The following is a 17616-nucleotide window of genomic DNA, read 5'->3' as shown; positions in this document are numbered from 1 at the left end:
CACATAGCAAGACAGCCTCAAGTTTAGAAACTGCCAAGGTTGTCCTATAACCTCCCTACATCATGACATAAGTGTATTTGCCTTTAAACGTGAGTAAATTAGCTTAAATGCTAACATGCTAACAGTTATCATGCTAGCACCTAGCAAGAGAGCCTCAACTTTAGAAAGTGCCAAGGTTGTCCTATGACCTCCCTACATCATGCCATGTGTGTATTTGCCTTTAGACATGAGTAAATTAGCTTAAATGCTAACATGCTAACGGATACCATGCTAGCACCTAGCAAGAGGGCCTCAAGTTTAGAAAGTGCCAAGGTTGTCCGATAACCTCCCTACATCATGCCATATGTGTATTTGCCTTTAAACGTGAGTAAATTAGCTTAAATGTTAACATGCTAACAGTCATCATGCTAGCACCTAGCAAGAGAGTCCCAAGTTTAGAAAGTGCCAAGGTTGTCCTATAAACTCCCTACATCATGCCATGTGTGTATTTGCCATTAGACATGAGTAAATTAGCTTAAATGCTAACATGCTAACGGCTAACATGCTAGCACCTAGCAAGACAGCCTCAAGTTTAGAAACTGCCAAGGTTGTCCTATAACGTCTCTGCATCATGCATGTGTGTATTTGCCTTTAAACATGAGCAAATTAGCTAAATGCTAACATGCTAACAGTCATCATGCTAGCACCTAGCAAGAGAGTCCCAAATTTAGAAAGTGCCAAGGTTGTCCTATAACCTCCCTACATCATGCCATGTGTGTATTTGCCTTTAGACATGAGTAAATTAGCTTAAATGCTAACATGCTAACGGCTAACATGCTCGCACCTAGCAAGACAGCCTCAAGTTTAGAAACTGCCAAGGTTGTCCTATAACCTCCCCACATCATGTCATGTGTGTATTTGCCTTTAAACGTGAGTAAATTAGCTGAAATGCTTACATGCTAACAATCATTATGCCAGCACCTAGCAAGAGAGCCTCAAGTTTAGAAACTGCCAAGGTTGTCCTATAACCTCCCTGCATCATGCCATGTGTGTATTTGCCTTTAGACATGAGTAAATTAGCTTAAATGCTAACATGCTAGCAATTAGCATTTAGCCACAGAGAGAGTTCGGTAGTTTATCTAAAAAATGAGCCATCAATCATGTTTCTACGTGGCCGTATGGCTGAGCTACAAGGGGGTGAATAGTCTGTAAATTCTCGTTTTCTCTGGAATGCGGCTGTTCTAAAAATAGAACAGGTATAACTAATCTACTGGCCCATTTTTGAACGTTTCGGTTAATAGCGTCGCCATGGTTACACAAAACGTTCCAAAAAATAAATACCGCTGTAGTCCCGAGCGTCACGATTCCGACGGTGTAACATGTGTGGGGGTCCTTCTTGCGGTTTTGGCCGCATTACGCACGCAAAATTGGAAAGATTAAGATATAATAATAGCTAAAACGCCACAAGGAATAACAATATGGGCTGGCTCAATAGCCAGCCTATAGACTGCAAGTAGCAGTCTATGGGCTGGCTACTGAGCCAGTCCATAACTAAACAGCAATAACAATATGGCAGTCTATGGGCTGGCTACTGAGCCAGTCCATAACTAGAAAATTCCCGCGGAAATTTTGATGGACTGGCCACCTGTGCTGTGAACCTCAGGCCCGGTGTCTGCCGTGCAGCGCCGCCGAGCATTATGCATTGCCTATTGCAGGAATTATTTTGTACAAACTATTTGTAAAAGGCATCTAGTGGCATCACATTGAAAGTGAAAGTTTAAATGTGTTCATACATGTGACCTGACATCAGCAGTTGTTTCCAAAGTTGGGGTTTCTCAACTTACTGTCATAAGCCTCATAAGCCAAAATAGAACCAAACAGTAGATTTCAAGGCATGTGCAGCTGGATGAAGGAGCCAGGAGACTGAAGTCGGGGTTTCCCTGCTGAGGCTGCTGCCCTTGACCCAACCTCGGAAAAGCAGTAGATGGGTGGAATGCAGCGGAATATTAGCACTTTTTTCAGTTTAAAAAGACCATGGAAGCAAAACCTGTACTTAAGTTCATATATAAAACCAGACAATTTCTGAATAAATCATTTGACAGTTTATTTAAAAAGGAACCTGTCTGGGATCCGTCCTTGAGGGGGGGGGGGTACTGTCACGAGCAGGCTTCACCCCCTTGTGACAGCTCTCTTAATTTCCTTCTTTGCCTCTGTTCTGGTTTCCATGCCCTTATTTTGTTAACCACTTCCTTTGGTGTTCTCTTCCGTTTTCCTTACCCCTGCGCTTTTCACACACCTGCTTCTAATTTCATTATCTCTATTTAGTTCAGGTGCGTGCTCTTTCTGTTGTGGTTTCATTGTGAATAGTCTTTGCTTTGTAGCGGTTGTTGTGTTTTCCTGCTGCTGCCATTTTCCGCATTAAATAACCTTTTATTTGCACTTTTGGTCTGGCTCTCTGCATCCTGGGGTCGTATCGCAACACCGTCAAGCGCAACCGTGACAGAATGAAACCACCAAACGACGACCTCGCGGAGAGCGACTTTTGGACCTGGCAGATCCTGAAGGCGATGGAAGAGGAGTGCACAAGGTTCACTCCAGAGGAACTGGAGGACATGATGTGGGGGCCGGATGGCACGCTCGTACCCATGGCGTGGGTTCATCCGGGCCCCGTAGACGACACACCGGGCTGGCCGCGACACCGACGTACGTCTCGGCCGCCTCCAGCCAGGGCTCCACGGCGTCAAGAGGTGAAACCGCTCTCTTCCTCCTCGTCACGCCAAGCCAGGGCACAACCCTCAGCCCACGCCGACACTGAGTGCTGGCCCATCTCGCTGCTGCCGTTGACTCCCACGTCACGACTGCCCGCCGAGCCCCAGCTGCCCACCTCTTCGGCATCCCCGTTGCCTCCCATGCAACACGAAGAGGACCGCGGCGCACGTTCCCCTCCTGTGCCCAAGCCAAGCAGCCTCAAGGGTTCCCAAACCCCGGCTCCCGTGCCAAGCTGCGTGACGGCCCAGATTCCTCCTGTGACCAAGCCACGCAGCCTCAAGGGTTCCCAAACCCCGGCTCCCGTGCCAAGCTGCGTGTCGGCCCAGATTCCTCCTGTGCCCAAACCGCGCAGCCTCAAGGGTTCCCAAACCCTGGCTCCTGTGCCCAGCTGCGTGACGGCCCAGATTCCTCCTGTGCCCAAACTGCGCAGCCCCAAGGGTTCCCAAACCCCGGCTCCCGTGCCAAGCAGCGTGACAGCCCGGATTCCTCCTGTGCCCAAACCCCGCCTGAGGTCCCTTGTAGACCTGGTCCGGGCAGCTGAGCAGGCGGAACTAAAGACCCTCCTCCAGGTCCCCCTCCTCCCTTCCTCGGTTCCATGTCCAGCGGCATACGGCGTCTGGAATCCGCCTTCGGAAGGGAGGGCTAGTATGACCAGCAGTGCGTCGGAGGATGCACATCACTCCCTGTCCGAGGAGTGTGGGGATGATGCTCTCAGCTGGTCGCCTGAGGAGGAACAGCCCGCCAGACTGCCAGCGCAACTGTCCAGCCAAGACCGCGGGTCCGTTTCTTGTGTTCCGGTGCCCGCTATTCCACGGCGGGACGCCACGCCGCCGCCGCCTCTTCCACGGCGGGACGCCACGCCGCCGCCGCCTCTTCCACGGCGGGACGCCACGCCGCCGCCGCCTCTTCCACGGCGGGACGCCACGCCGCCGCCGCCTCTTCCACGGCGGGACGCCACGCCGCCGCCGCCGCCTCCTCCGGCGCCACCTCTTCCATGGCGGGACGCCACGCCGCCGCCGCCGCCTCCTCCGGCGCCACCTCTTCCATGGCGGGACGCCACGCCGCCGCCTCTTCCGGCGCCACCTCTTCCACGGCGGGACGCCACGCCGCCGCCTCTTCCGGCGCCACCTCTTCCACGGCGGGACGCCACGGCACCACCTCTTCCACGGCAGGACGCCACGCCGCCGCCTCTTCCGGCGCCACCTCTTCCACGGCGGGCGGGCCTCCCCTGCCGGGTCCACCACCCTGGCCGGCCCCCAGAGGGGTCCACCCATGGCTTCTGCTGGGCCTGCCGTCATGGCCGTCCTCCAGAGGAGCCCGGTTTCCTTCGGGCTGCTCACCCGGCAGGCCGCTCTCCTGCGTGGCCCTGCCACCCTGGCCGACCTCCGGAGAGGTCCGGCCAGCAACCCACCTCCGGTCCCCCCGCCTCCCATCCCTCTTTGCCTGTGGAACTTTTGGGACGTCTGGGATCCGTCCTTGAGGGGGGGGGGGTACTGTCACGAGCGGGCTTCACCCCCTCGTGACAGCTCTCTTAATTTCCTTCTTTGCCTCTGTTCTGGTTTCCATGCCCTTATTTTGTTAACCACTTCCTTTGGTGTTCTCTTCCGTTTTCCTTACCCCTGCGCTTTTCACACACCTGCTTCTAATTTCATTATCTCTATTTAGTTCAGGTGCGTGCTCTTTCTGTTGTGGTTTCATTGTGAATAGTCTTTGCTTTGTAGCGGTTGTTGTGTTTTCCTGCTGCTGCCATTTTCCGCATTAAATAACCTTTTATTTGCACTTTTGGTCTGGCTCTCTGCATCCTGGGGTCGTATCGCAACACCGTCAAGCGCAACCGTGACAGAACCACAGCAAGATGCAACAAAGCCTTAAATTCTTGAAGTCAAAATGTCAACAATTACACCAGTTATGAACAGTATTGTGATGTATAATATTCTGTAATATAGAAAGATAAAACCAATGACAAACACTTCATGTAGCAAGGCAACATGTCCCATATGTAACTCAACAGTTTAGGTCAGCGGCCCAAGGCACATCAAATATTTCAGAAAAAAAAACCAGCAGTAATTAAAAGAGTTCAATGACATTATATCGCACCAACTCACAACAAAACAAGTGATCTTGAGGCACTTTGGTTCACATTATTATTATCATCATTAGTTTGGTCTAGCCTCAAGTTTATCATAAATGAACAACAGAAACCCACATGAGCAAGCACCTGGCAACGGAGGCAAGGAAAAACTCCCACTTGGGAAGAAACCTTGGACAGAACCCAGGCTCAGTGGGGCAGCCGTCTGTCTCGACCGTTTGGGTTACAATAGAAAAATGTTTGGTACAGCATGATTATGCATAATAATGGTCTTTATACAGGTGCAAACGCTTGAGAACAAAAAGGCATAGTGAACATATATGTATGTGGTAGGTAACTACGTATTAAAACAGGAATGAAGTATTAACACGTCCGGGAAATGTTTGTGTGAAGGATTGTCCTTTCCCTAAACAGACACACACACAAACCCAGTAAAAATTGTATCAAGACTGAATTCTTAATTGTCAATTCATAAAACAAACTGTCAACACACCTTTTCTGTCATGTCCTGCAGTTGGTATCAGAATGCGAGTTGAACCTGTTCTCCTCTGTAGCTGTAAAACACACAAATCACAAATCTGACACTATCAGCTTTTTATCCACACAGGAAGTCAGCTGGGATATTCATATGCTGAGCATCCCCAATATATAGACTCCACGTGACATATTGCGGAAAAGTACTGCGACTACTACAAATCTATGAGCTTTGCTTTTCTCAGCTTTTCACGCAGCAGCACCTACTACAGGGGAGAGAAAGACAGACAAGTTAGTCAAATGTTATCAGTAACTGTCATATACATATACACTTTATAGATGTTATATATTGTGTAAAATGTACTGTCACTAATACAAATCTTTGAGCTTTGCTGTTCTCAGCTCTTTGTGCAGCAGTGCCTACTACAGGGGAGAGAAAGAGAGACAAGTTAGTCAAATAAATCAGTAACTGTCATATAGATACTATATATACACACACACCCAAACACAGTATATACTTTATCAATATTATATATTGCGGAAAAAAAAGAGGTCCGATGACTACATATCAGCAACGCTGATACCGATAACTGTTCTCATGTCTTCATGCAGCAGTGCCTACTACAGGGGAAAGAGAAAGAGAGAAAGTTAGTAACAAGTCAGTACAGTAATTGAAAAAGCTGAAAGTAATACTATGACCGAGTATAACATAACAGCCTCGAACAGGCTATTCATGCAACAGTGCCTACTACAGGGGAGAGAGAGAGAGAGACAAGTTATTAGAATGTTCCATCATAAGTGACATGAAGTTTTAGGAATAGGGAGAACATGGAGAACATGACTATGCCAACACTGCCCGTTCAGAGATGATAATACAGTAATTCTGACCCGTGTATGTATCTACTACATATAATAAAGCGACATCTTCCGGTTGGGGCTAAAGCGTGTGCAGCAGCATTTCTGAAAGGCAGCCCATGAGCAGAGGTACAGCATACCTAGCCTTCAGGTCACAAGCACGGAGTACAAGACAGCGTGTAGATCAGACCAGGACCTACAAAGATGTTAAGATACAGTACACCGGACTGTGGTAACTGTAGTAAGAATGCAGAACACCTGACTGAATGCAAGACTGCGGTTGAGAAATGTAAATGTGATCAATCAGTGTCTGCTTGCCAGTTGTTGCCTTGCCGATGAGCTGAATCTAGCCTCTGGACTCAAACAACTCCAGTATAGGCTTCTTACGTTTTGAAAGCAGGTCCTCGTTGAAGTCGCCACAAACAACAATGGGGTGGCTTTCCATCATTGCCAAGGTGTCCAAGAGGTTTGTCAAATTAGGTAGAAATGTGCCCAGACTCAAGTTCGGTGGTCGATAAACAGTCGCCACCACAGCCGTGATCGGCACCACGACTTTAACCACCAAGAATTCAAGGTCTGGCACATTCTGGACAAACCGAAGTGGCTGGCCTTGAAGTTCCCTCCGACAGTAGGCTGCAACTCCGCCTCCCTCTTTCGAAGCCATGTCTGGCCTGTTTAAGTAGGAAACACGTCTGTTCCGTACAAAAACAGCGTAGCCCTCCAGCTGCAAGTTCGGCGAGATGGAACCAGACAAATGCGTTTCCGTCAAACAAAGCACATCAGCCAGTCTCAGCTCATGATGAGATTTGATGTCCTCCATGTGACACGCGAGGCCCTCTGTGTTATGGTGGACAATCTTCAAAGTTGGAGAAGGCCCTTGTGCAAAGTGCAACAGCGGTCTGACAGACAAGAAAGAAGCGTGCAACATGCTGTCCATTGCCAAGGCAATGTTGGGATCAGCATATATTTTCTTCTCATCCAAGTCCATGATCTTCAGTCCCTGGAGCGAGGTCGTGCGACTTAGAGCGACGTAGGCCATTCCAGGTTCAAACACACGCTTCAGGGATACGACCGCACAAGATAGCGTCATGCCTTGCACTTTGTGCGCCGTGCATCCAAAGGCCAGTTTTGCCGGGAATTGCCGCCTCACCAGTCCTTTGATGCTTAAACTTTCCTCTAACTTTTCAATGTAGGCCAAATCGTCCCCGGGTCCCTGAAGTTTCTTCCGAAATTTCAGGCCTGCTCCAGGATTGTCCAAAGAAATGCCAAGAAAAGTAACAGCGGCCTGTGGTCCACGGGCAATGTTCATGATGGTCCCGAAGGTGCCGTTCACGAGACCATCCTCAATGTCCAAGTTCCGGATGATCATGACTCGCGCTCCTACAGCGGCTTGCAGGTTGTCGGGCAGATCTCTTTTCCTCCCGGTTATCATGTTGGACACGATGACCAATTGTCCGGTCCGGGGGTCTTTTCTGTAGTTTTCTGCCGGAATGTCGACCACATTCAGTTTCAAAGCTGCCACAGTTGCACGGTTGTGTTCGTCAATGTTGGAATAAAGCTGTATATATCATTTAATTACATTATATTGCCTTATATTATCCAAGTTACTATTGCACACACATAAATCACACATATTATCCAAGTTACTATTGCACACATAGATCACACACTTGTATGATTCATCATACAGACACACAATAGCGGGATGTCTCCTTGAGGCACCCAGTACCAGGATGTCTCTTTGAACCATAGTGGGATGTCTCCTTGAGGCACCCAGTACCAGGATGTCTCTTTGAACCATTCATTTCTGTTATCTGAAGATATGCTTTAATGTTGAAACCAGTCTCAACCAATTTGTATTGCCCCCCTCCCTATAGAAGGTTGAGACTTATGTAATAGGGCATACCTAATTTTTAATAAAAGGATGGAGAGCAGGGACTGTTTCAGAGTGGGTCGGATGAATGTTACTGAACAGTCTCTGAACACTCTCCTTGCAAGCTTATATCTCACGTCTTTGTGTCTTCTTTCACAGTTGGTGATGATGTTTTGGGTTTAACCCTAACATTAAATTGGTCCTTCGAGCCGGATTCCAACAGACCTAAGGATTCCAGCGTGGGAGAGAGATCCAGGCAAGTCTGTGGCCACAGCAATCAATACCCTTTCCGGGACTGGTTCCTCCCTCTCGGGCTGGGATCCGACGGTTGACGGAGATCCAGGAACACGAAGACGTGAGTAGAATATTTCACTTAAAAAAGGAATGTGTGACGAGTGAAATAAAATACCGGTATTCAAGGGGAGACGAGTTAGGCGAAGTGTAAAACCCTGACAATTCTAGACTCTATCAGGTAAAAGTAAAGACCAGTTAAAGTCCGCGCGAGGGCAGACTCGCCTGTTGAAAAGGATACAGTTAAATTCTGCAAGGGCGGCGGCGTCCTCTGGCAAAAGGAAAACGCGTTAAAGGTGTGAACATGTGTGTGTGAATGGGAGTAAGATTACCACTAGGTTTCGAACTCCATACCAAACAGTGAGATTGTAAGTGGTGACTTGTTGTGGATGCAAAGGCAAGAATTGTCCGCCCTCACCGGGGTAGAAGCTTGACAATTACCACAATAAGACATTGATCACCACCTCACTAAGAACATCCCCAACTATTTAGGACTCCCTAGGAGCACTCATCTTAGTTGGGACTAAATTGTCAAAATGGGAAAAGGGCAAAGTAAACAACGTAAAAAAGAAATAGACAAACTAGAATGTAAAGATTGGACAGTGGTAGAAAAACAAGATCCAGAAGCACTAAAACCGTTACCATATTGGATAAAACAATATGATTTTAACGGCAAACTTTCTACGGCGGGAATAAAAGACTTACAGCAAAAAATCAGAAACAAAACAAACTGTAAGGAAAAACAAATGAACAAAGAAGGTATTCAGCATACTTACGTATGGATGAAAATAGCAGGACAGAGAGAGGCAGGTGAAAAAAGAGCAAGGCAGGCTAAAATAGATAAGAAGGAACAGGAGAGGCAGCAATAGGAGAGAGATAAAAAACAAGAACAAGAATGTAGGGAGCAAGACAAAACAACCACTTTGTTTCACAGAAAAGAAGATGATGAGTATGTAGGGCCGTACAGAGAAGCAAGAGAAATGTTAGACAGAAGGTCACCAAAAGAGGAAGATAATAAACCACCAGTTTATTCTCCTCCTAGTGCAGCTAGGTTACATCCTACTGCACCTACTGCACCAAACGTGCCTTATACTAGATCGCAGGGCAGTGTAGGTGATTGGACAAAGAAAATGGTAACTGGTAGAGAAAACATGTTCTCTTCAGGAACATATCGTCTACCAGAAGATGTACCTCCACTAGAAGATCTTTGTCCCCTCATTGAATTACCAAACCCCAGAGCAGGTCAAAGTGGTGAAGATTTGACAATTAGGGTTTTTAGGACCTGGACAAAAGATGACATCAAGAAGGCCCTTGAAGGGATACCCTCTCCCAAAGAGGACATAGCTGAATGTGTGACTCAAATGGAAAATCTAAGACAATCCTACCATCTGAATGGAACGGAAGTTCAACAGGTCTGGATGACCCTCTTGGGACCCGACTGGTTTCATGTAAAAGGGGGATATACTCCAGCTGATGACGATGGTAGACCATTTGCTCCACATTCTATGGCATTACGCCATCGACTAGAACCACTCATAGAAAGAGTGATTACTAGATTCCGCAAAAAGGCAAACTACACTGAGATAGGTCGATGCAAACAGAAACCAGACGAATCCTTTGAGGATTATCGTACTAGGTTAGAAAAAGTGTTCAAGGCAAACAGTGGGCTACCCTATAGTGATGAAGAGACGAGCCCTTACAAACAACAACTAAAAAATGCTTTACATGCAGGCACCAAAACTGAAATCAGCCAATGGGTAGCAAAGCATTATATAAACCTTCCATCAGGTAACCTGGAAGAGTATATCACGCATGCAACTCATGCAGAGAAGGTTACTAAAAACAAACAAAAGAAGGAAGTACAGGATACTTTTCACATGGGAGAAAGCGAAGTGTACTATCAAAAGAGTACTAACAGGGGAAGAGGAAAGTTTAGAGGACGGGGAGGACGAGGAAGAGGTGGAGGACGAGGTAGATTACCATACTTTGGGGATCCAAATGTTTGTTGGACATGCGGGAAACCTGGACATTTCTCACGGGAATGTACTCGTACTCAGAGTACCTCCCCAAATGAGTCAACGTCAGCATGACTAGATAAGGAACAGTGCGCTCAACTTGAGGAACCAATACCATTTGCCTCAGATGAAGATGACACTGTGTTAGAACCAGACGAGATATTAAACTTACAAGACATACTTTTCTCAGAAAAAGTAAAACCAGAAGTGACAATAATGATAAATGGAACTCCAGTTAACTTCCTATGTGATACTGGTGCATGTAGAACAACCATCAACATACCAGTACCAGGCATGAAAATGAGTCAAAAGGTAGCAGTTGTAAGGGCAGCCCAAGGGTCAGTATCTCATGTACGTTATACTGAACCACTCTGGCTCAGAGACCCTGATGGGAAATCATGTAAAATGCAAATCTTGTACTTACCTGATTGTCCCGTAAATTTATTGGGAAGAGACGCTCTCATACAGCTTGGACTTACCATAGCTCCAACTCCTGAGGGCTTGACCATCATCCGAAAAAGACCAGAATCAGTGTATGTTATAGAGGGAGTGGGAGTACCTCACTACTACTACTCTCTTGACGTCAACAACGCACCACCTACTTGTGTAGGTTCATCCCTGGTCAACATGGCAAAACTTGCAGTGCATACTGTTCAAGATGCTATGTCACCTGATAACTTACATAACACCATGTGGTTTACTGAGAAACCAGACGCAAAATATCAGGAGAAACTAGAGAAAGAGACACCTGCCAGAGTAGTAATAGATTCACTATACTATGACCAAGCAGGAAATGCTGTAGCTAGCGTTAACTTACCACAGCACTTAAAAGGACTTTTCAAACAACACTTTGTTCCACATGTGTCACTGTGTAAAAATAAAGCATTTCAGTGGAGAGATATGAGAAAAATAGTGACTAGGGGAGCACAAACACATGGATGGGAACAAGTCAGTGGGAACACCTACTACAGTGAGATAGCGGGGTTGTTCAAGAAAAAATTACATTGGACAGTGAATGTGGAAGGCCAGGCACATATGGTAGAACAACAACAATGACCCATTTGTTTTACTGAAGCTGAAGAAGCACTCCTCAATCAGGTTCCACCCAAATTGTGGTCCCAGGGACCCACAGACGTAGGATTAGTTAAAGGAGCTCAACCAGTAGTGATTAGGCCTAAAACAGAACATTGACCTCGCATTAAACAATATCCATTAAAACTAGATGCACAAGAAGGTATAATACCTGTCATAAATGATTTGAAAGCAGCAGGAGTGATAATAGAGTGTGCTGATTCACCTGTAAACACGCCCATATTTCCTGTCAAAAAGGCACCCCCATCCACGGGATGGAGGATGGTACAGGATTTAATAGCAGTCAACAATGCTGTTATACAGAGAGCACCATGTGTGGCTGATCCACACACTCTATTAAACTCCTTGATGCCAGAAGCAAAATATTTTACGGTTATTGATGTAAGTAATGCGTTCTTTTCTATTCCAGTCCATAAAGATAGTCAATTTTGGTTTGCATTTACTTTCCAAGGCAAAAAATATACTTACACTAGATTGCCTCAAGGTTATTGTGAAAGTCCCACAATATACTGCCAAGTGATGAATGCAAGTTTATCAACTTTGAATCCACCAAGGAATAGTCAGATACTCACGTATGTTGATGATATTCTTATCGCATCAAAAACAAAGGAAGACTGTGAGGCCGACACATTGGCAACTTTAAAACATTTAGCAGAAGAAGGTCATAAAGTTAGCAAGGCTAAATTGCAATTCTGTAAAGAAAAAGTTAAATACTTAGGTCACCAATTAAGTGCAGGTGGAAGAACTATTCTAGAAGATAGGAAAACAGCTACCCAAACCCCAAACAAAAAAAACAAATGATGTCCTTTCTAGGACTTACTAATTATTGCAGGATGTGGGTACCTAATTACTCTGAGATTTCAGCTCCATTGCAGGCCTTAATGTATATTGAAGACATAAAAATGACAGATAACCTTAAGTGGACCCCAGAGGCGGAAAAGGCTCTCTGTGATTTAAAACAAGCATTGGTTAGCACCTCTACACTAGCTCTATCTGACTATAATAAAACCTTTTACCAAATGGTCGATTGTAAAGGACATTTCATGACATCTGTCCTAACTCAAATGCATGGTAGTAAGTTACGTCCTGTGGCATACTATTCCACTAAATTAGATGCTGTCGCTCGCGCAATGCCCCACTGTGTCAGAGCGGTGATTGCTGCATCCTTGGCTGTTACATCAAGCGCGGATGTGGTCCTTTTTCACCCTTTGGTGTTGAAAGTTCCCCATGCCGTTTCCGCTTTGTTATTACAAACTAAGATGTCCTTCTTGTCACCTGCAAGACATTTATCGTGCATGTCCATTCTATTGTCTCAACCACACTTAACCATAGAACGATGCACAGCCTTGAATCCAGCAACTCTTATACCTACTAGTGAAGATGGTAGTCCTCATGACTGTCAGGCTCTGACCGAGCAGTCTGCTAAGAGTAGGCCAGACCTACAGGATACTCCCTTATCTGAAGGTCATATCTTGTTTGTGGACGGTTCGTCACGCAAGGATGATTTTGGGAAAACAAGAACTGGTTATGCTGTAGTAACGAATGGTCAAATCCTAAAAGCTGATGCTTTATCCCAACATTACTCTGCACAAGCAGCTGAAATTATTGCGCTTACTGAAGCCTGTAAACTGATGACGGGTCAAAATGTTACCATCTATACAGATAGTCAATATGCGTTTGCAACTACACACACATTTGCTCAATATTGGAACAATAGAGGTATGGTAACTTCCGTTGGTAAACCTGTTACTCACGCGCGTTTACTGATTGATCTACTGCAAGCTATCAAATTGCCCGCTAAGTTAGCCATTTGCAAATGCGCAGCGCATACCTCTGGTACTGATGCTGTGTCTAAAGGCAATGCCTTTGCTGACAAAATTGCTAAGCAAGCTGCTGCTGGCGCTGTTCGTGTTCTCCTTACTTTTGAGGATTCCCCTTCTACTCTAGACAAGGCCATTTTACGTGACATGCAACAAAAATCTTCTAGACAAGAACTTGATATGTGGCTCCGGAAGGGAGCACGTATAGATGATGGTATATATTTCTGACCAGAAAACAAACCTATCCTACCAAAAAATATGTACAAATGGGCTGCATTGTTGAGTCATGGGAAATCTCATGTCTCAACAGGAGGCATGGTGAGCCTAATATCAGCTGTCTACACTACATATGGGTTTCATTCCTATTCAAAAAATTTCTGTAGAGCATGCTTAGTGTGTGCTAAATATAATGCACAAGGTAATTTGCGTCCACAAAGAGGTCAGTTTCCTAAACCGAGCTACCCATTTCAACATATACACATGGATTTTATTGAACTGAATCAAAGTGAAGGTAAAAAATTCTGTTTGGTTATAATAGACTCATTCTCTAAATGGATAGAACTATTTCCAACAAAACATCCAGATGCACTTACAGTAGCAAAAGCATTGTGTAAAGACATTATACCAAGATATGGTATTCCAGAAAAAATATATAGCGATAATGGTTCACATTTTGTAAACCAAATTATAGATAACATAGGTAGAGCATTTCATATTGATTTAAAGCGACATTGTGGTTATCACCCACAGAGTGCAGGACTAGTAGAAAGAATGAATGGAACAATAAAAAATAGATTAAAGAAATGCATGGAAGAAACGGGCAGACAATGGACTAGACTTGGTCAAATTACACATTAACATAACTAGTACCAACGGGCTAACACCTTATGAACTTATGTTTGGGCGACCATACCGATTACCATACTTTAAAAATGAATGGGAAACAAATGAAGATAGTAATCTAGCAGAGTACATGAGAAAGATGTTACAAAATTTCAACAAATTAGACAGACCAAATAATGATGAGCAAACATCATGCGTTTCTCCACAGGAGGACCAACTGGTAGAACCAGGAGATTGGGTACTGATTAAAAGCATCAAGAAGAAGCATTGGTACTCACCAAAGTGGGAAGGCCCTTACCAAGTACTGTTGACTACGCCGACAGCCTTAAAAATAGCAGAACGAAATACTTGGATCCACTTAACTCATTGCAAAAAGATTCTAAAGTATGACTAAATTAACTGTTTCTATCGGCAATTTCAGTGTAGGAATTACATTGTAGAACTCATCGTATAAAGATAAAGCATAAAAAAAAAAAAAAAAAAAAAAAAAAAAAAAAAAATTAAAAATAATAAATAAAAGGGCTTGTTGGAAGGATTCTCGAGGTGCCTACCGTCTTGCAAGGCAAAGTCCGACTACAAAGGGGGCTGCACTTCTAGTGTGTAGTCGTCTCAAACCCGGTGAAGATTGTCCACAGCCTTGCAAGACTTTAGAGGCAACCAGGGAATACCTGAAGACATGGCTCAGGTTAAAACAAAAACAGGAGTAGTAGTAATATTGACGACGGCACTTGGACTAATTATCACGGGAATCAGCTTATTGCTACATGAACAGTTACAAATACAACCACCTGGCAAACGAGACTCTGAGTTAAACATAAAGCAAAACATCACCGACCCTGCCTGTGGTCAACACCAGCATGTCAGCCTACTCAGAGTGTGCATTCCACAAAATAAAACAACGGTAATCACCCTAACAGTTGCTCAGTTACGTCACATGGGAGTGTATGCTACACCAGATAAGAGCCCTTGGTATATGATTAACGATAGAGAAGGGAGTTGGGAAACATTAGTGGCAGATCCTCAAGGTTATGACTGGTCATCATATACTACAACCGAGTATGCTAAGCATCAAAGACCACTTCTGTCACTTGTAGAAAAGAACAATGGCAAGACTTTGATCTTAACCGTAGATCTGAGTTCAGGACAACTTTTAAGCCCAATTCCGTCTAAAGATCCTTCGTGTGTGGGGCTAGGCTGCTCCTGCTGGGAGTTTTTGTTATGCCAATGGAAAACAGGATACGACACATGTTACCCGATTCAATTATGTCAAACTTATACGGCTAAGCTAAAGAAGCCAGAACTTACTAAAGCAACAATTAGAGCAGGAGTTAAAGTAACAATGCTTCAAACTAATGATGACTGGTTCCAAGTTATTACTGGTGTGTCAGGCCAAAACAACAACTGGTTACTCATGGCGGAACAAGCTGCAAACACCACCGACCAGGACTGTGTGGTTTGCATGGGACCAAGACCACTACTACAAATAGTTCCTTCTGTTTTGAATAAAAGTTGTCTCTTACAGGTCACGGCCAAGACCAATCCTACAGGAAGTTGTGCCATGTTTGATAAAACATTCTCTCTTACAGGTCCAGAGAAGAAGAAACCACTGTTTCCTAATAAAGTTGCAAGGGGAAATTTCACGTGTATCAACAGGATTGGAACTGGTACAATATTGGGTTCATTAAGTGCTTCTCAGTGTTTTGAAACTGAAATTGTGGATGAATATTTTACACCCTTATCACAGAGTGACATATGGTGGTGGTGTGGTGAAAATGCCATATATGATAGATTACCTTTCAATACCGCCGGATATTGTGCTTCAGTCACCTTAATCTTACCTGTACAGATATTCCAAATTACAGCAACAGAATTATTAAATGCATTCGATACCATACTCCCACATTTATGGACTAGGACAAAAAGAGGCTTGGGATGGAGTGATAATGATCCAACTTATATTGATGCTATAGGTATTCCGCGAGGTGTTCCTGATGATTACAAACTAGTTAATCAGATAGCAGCTGGGTGGGAATCTATTGTACCTTGGATAACGATAAATAAAAATGTAGACAGGATCAACTACATCCACTACAATGTGCAGAGGCTAGGAAATTATACTCAAGATGGTTTTCAAGCAATTCATGAGCAATTGTCAGCGACATCTTTGATGGCCTTCCAGAACCGCATTGCCCTTGACATGTTGCTGGCGGAGAAAGGACATGTCTGCGCCCTTTTTGGTGAGAAGTGTTGCACGTTCATTCCGAACAATACAGCAGCAAATGGCAGCCTCACCAGGGCCTTGGATGGACTTCAGTCCCTAAACAAGAAGATGAAGGAGCATTCAGGTGTTGATACCTCTATGTGGTCTGGGTTTGCTGATTTCTTCAGTAAGTGGAAGCCACTTTTAATGACAATTGCATTGGCAGTGACAGTTTTTGTCAGCATTCTGGCAGTGAGTGGATGTATTTGTGTCCCCATTATTCGCAGGATTTGCACCCAGATGATATCTTCTGCTATTTCACCTATTCAGTTACACGTTCAGGAGCTTTACACACTCATTCCACAGCATGACGACGACGAGGACAGTGTTAACATTAATAAAGATAGTGTTGACTATGACAATGAAACATCTTTTAACATTCCTGATCTTTTTCCAGATCTAGGTGATTATGAGTGACACCCTTTTTCCTCTAGGTGTAACTTTTCTCATGTGTTATGATTTTATGATCAAAAATCCTTGTGAAGTGATCAATAAATTATGTTCTACAATGAGTAAATTGGATAAACAGGAGGGAAATGTTGGAATAAAGCTGTATATATCATTTAATTACATTATATTGCCTTATATTATCCAAGTTACTATTGCACACACATAAATCACACATATTATCCAAGTTACTATTGCACACATAGATCACACACTTGTATGATTCATCATACAGACACACAATAGCGGGATGTCTCCTTGAGGCACCCAGTACCAGGATGTCTCTTTGAACCATAGTGGGATGTCTCCTTGAGGCACCCAGTACCAGGATGTCTCTTTGAACCATTCATTTCTGTTATCTGAAGATATGCTTTAATGTTGAAACCAGTCTCAACCAATTTGTATTGCCCCCCTCCCTTTAGAAGGTTGAGACTTATGTAATAGGGCATACCTAATTTTTAATAAAAGGATGGAGAGCAGGGACTGTTTCAGAGTGGGTCGGATGAATGTTACTGAACAGTCTCTGAACACTCTCCTTGCAAGCTTATATCTCACGTCTTTGTGTCTTCTTTCACAGTTGGTGATGATGTTTTGGGTTTAACCCTAACAGTCAACCTCCTTATTGGTTGCAAAAATGTGGCGCGTACTGGTGTGACACTGCGATGTTTCGACAGTAGCCTGCTGCAGTAAAGCCCGGTCACTTTCATACAAGGGCTCTTCCTTCCGCTTTTCCCTTACCCTGTTCAAAAGCTGGGCAAAGGTCAGGTCCTCCTTCTGTCCCATGATCTCTGTAAGCCGGACCAACTGAA

The 17616-nt window shown here is 44.6% G+C and overlaps 1 protein-coding gene across 1 annotated transcript in view; it reads right to left on the bottom strand.

The window, feature by feature from the left end:
• Nucleotides 1-2082: 2082 nt before the first annotated feature.
• The window catches only part of LOC131111077 (uncharacterized), a 98504-nt gene continuing 82970 nt past the window's right edge, over nucleotides 2083-17616 (bottom strand). Inside the window, exons 19-21 of the mRNA XM_078791715.1 lie at nucleotides 5331-5391; nucleotides 4595-5243; nucleotides 2083-2098 (exon numbers count right to left, since the gene is read on the bottom strand). The gene's annotated coding sequence lies outside the window, so the exon portion shown is untranslated. The remainder of the gene's footprint in view (nucleotides 2099-4594; nucleotides 5244-5330; nucleotides 5392-17616) is intronic.

Source organism: Doryrhamphus excisus, linkage group LG1 (assembly GCF_037039965.1).
Source record: "Doryrhamphus excisus strain RoL-2023G ecotype Guam linkage group LG1, RoL_Dexc_Guam_v1.1, whole genome shotgun sequence".
Classification (NCBI taxonomy): domain Eukaryota; kingdom Metazoa; phylum Chordata; class Actinopteri; order Syngnathiformes; family Syngnathidae; genus Doryrhamphus; species Doryrhamphus excisus.
The sequence above is the reverse complement of the archived record's forward strand: the minus strand, read 5'-3'. Positions and strand labels throughout refer to the sequence as shown.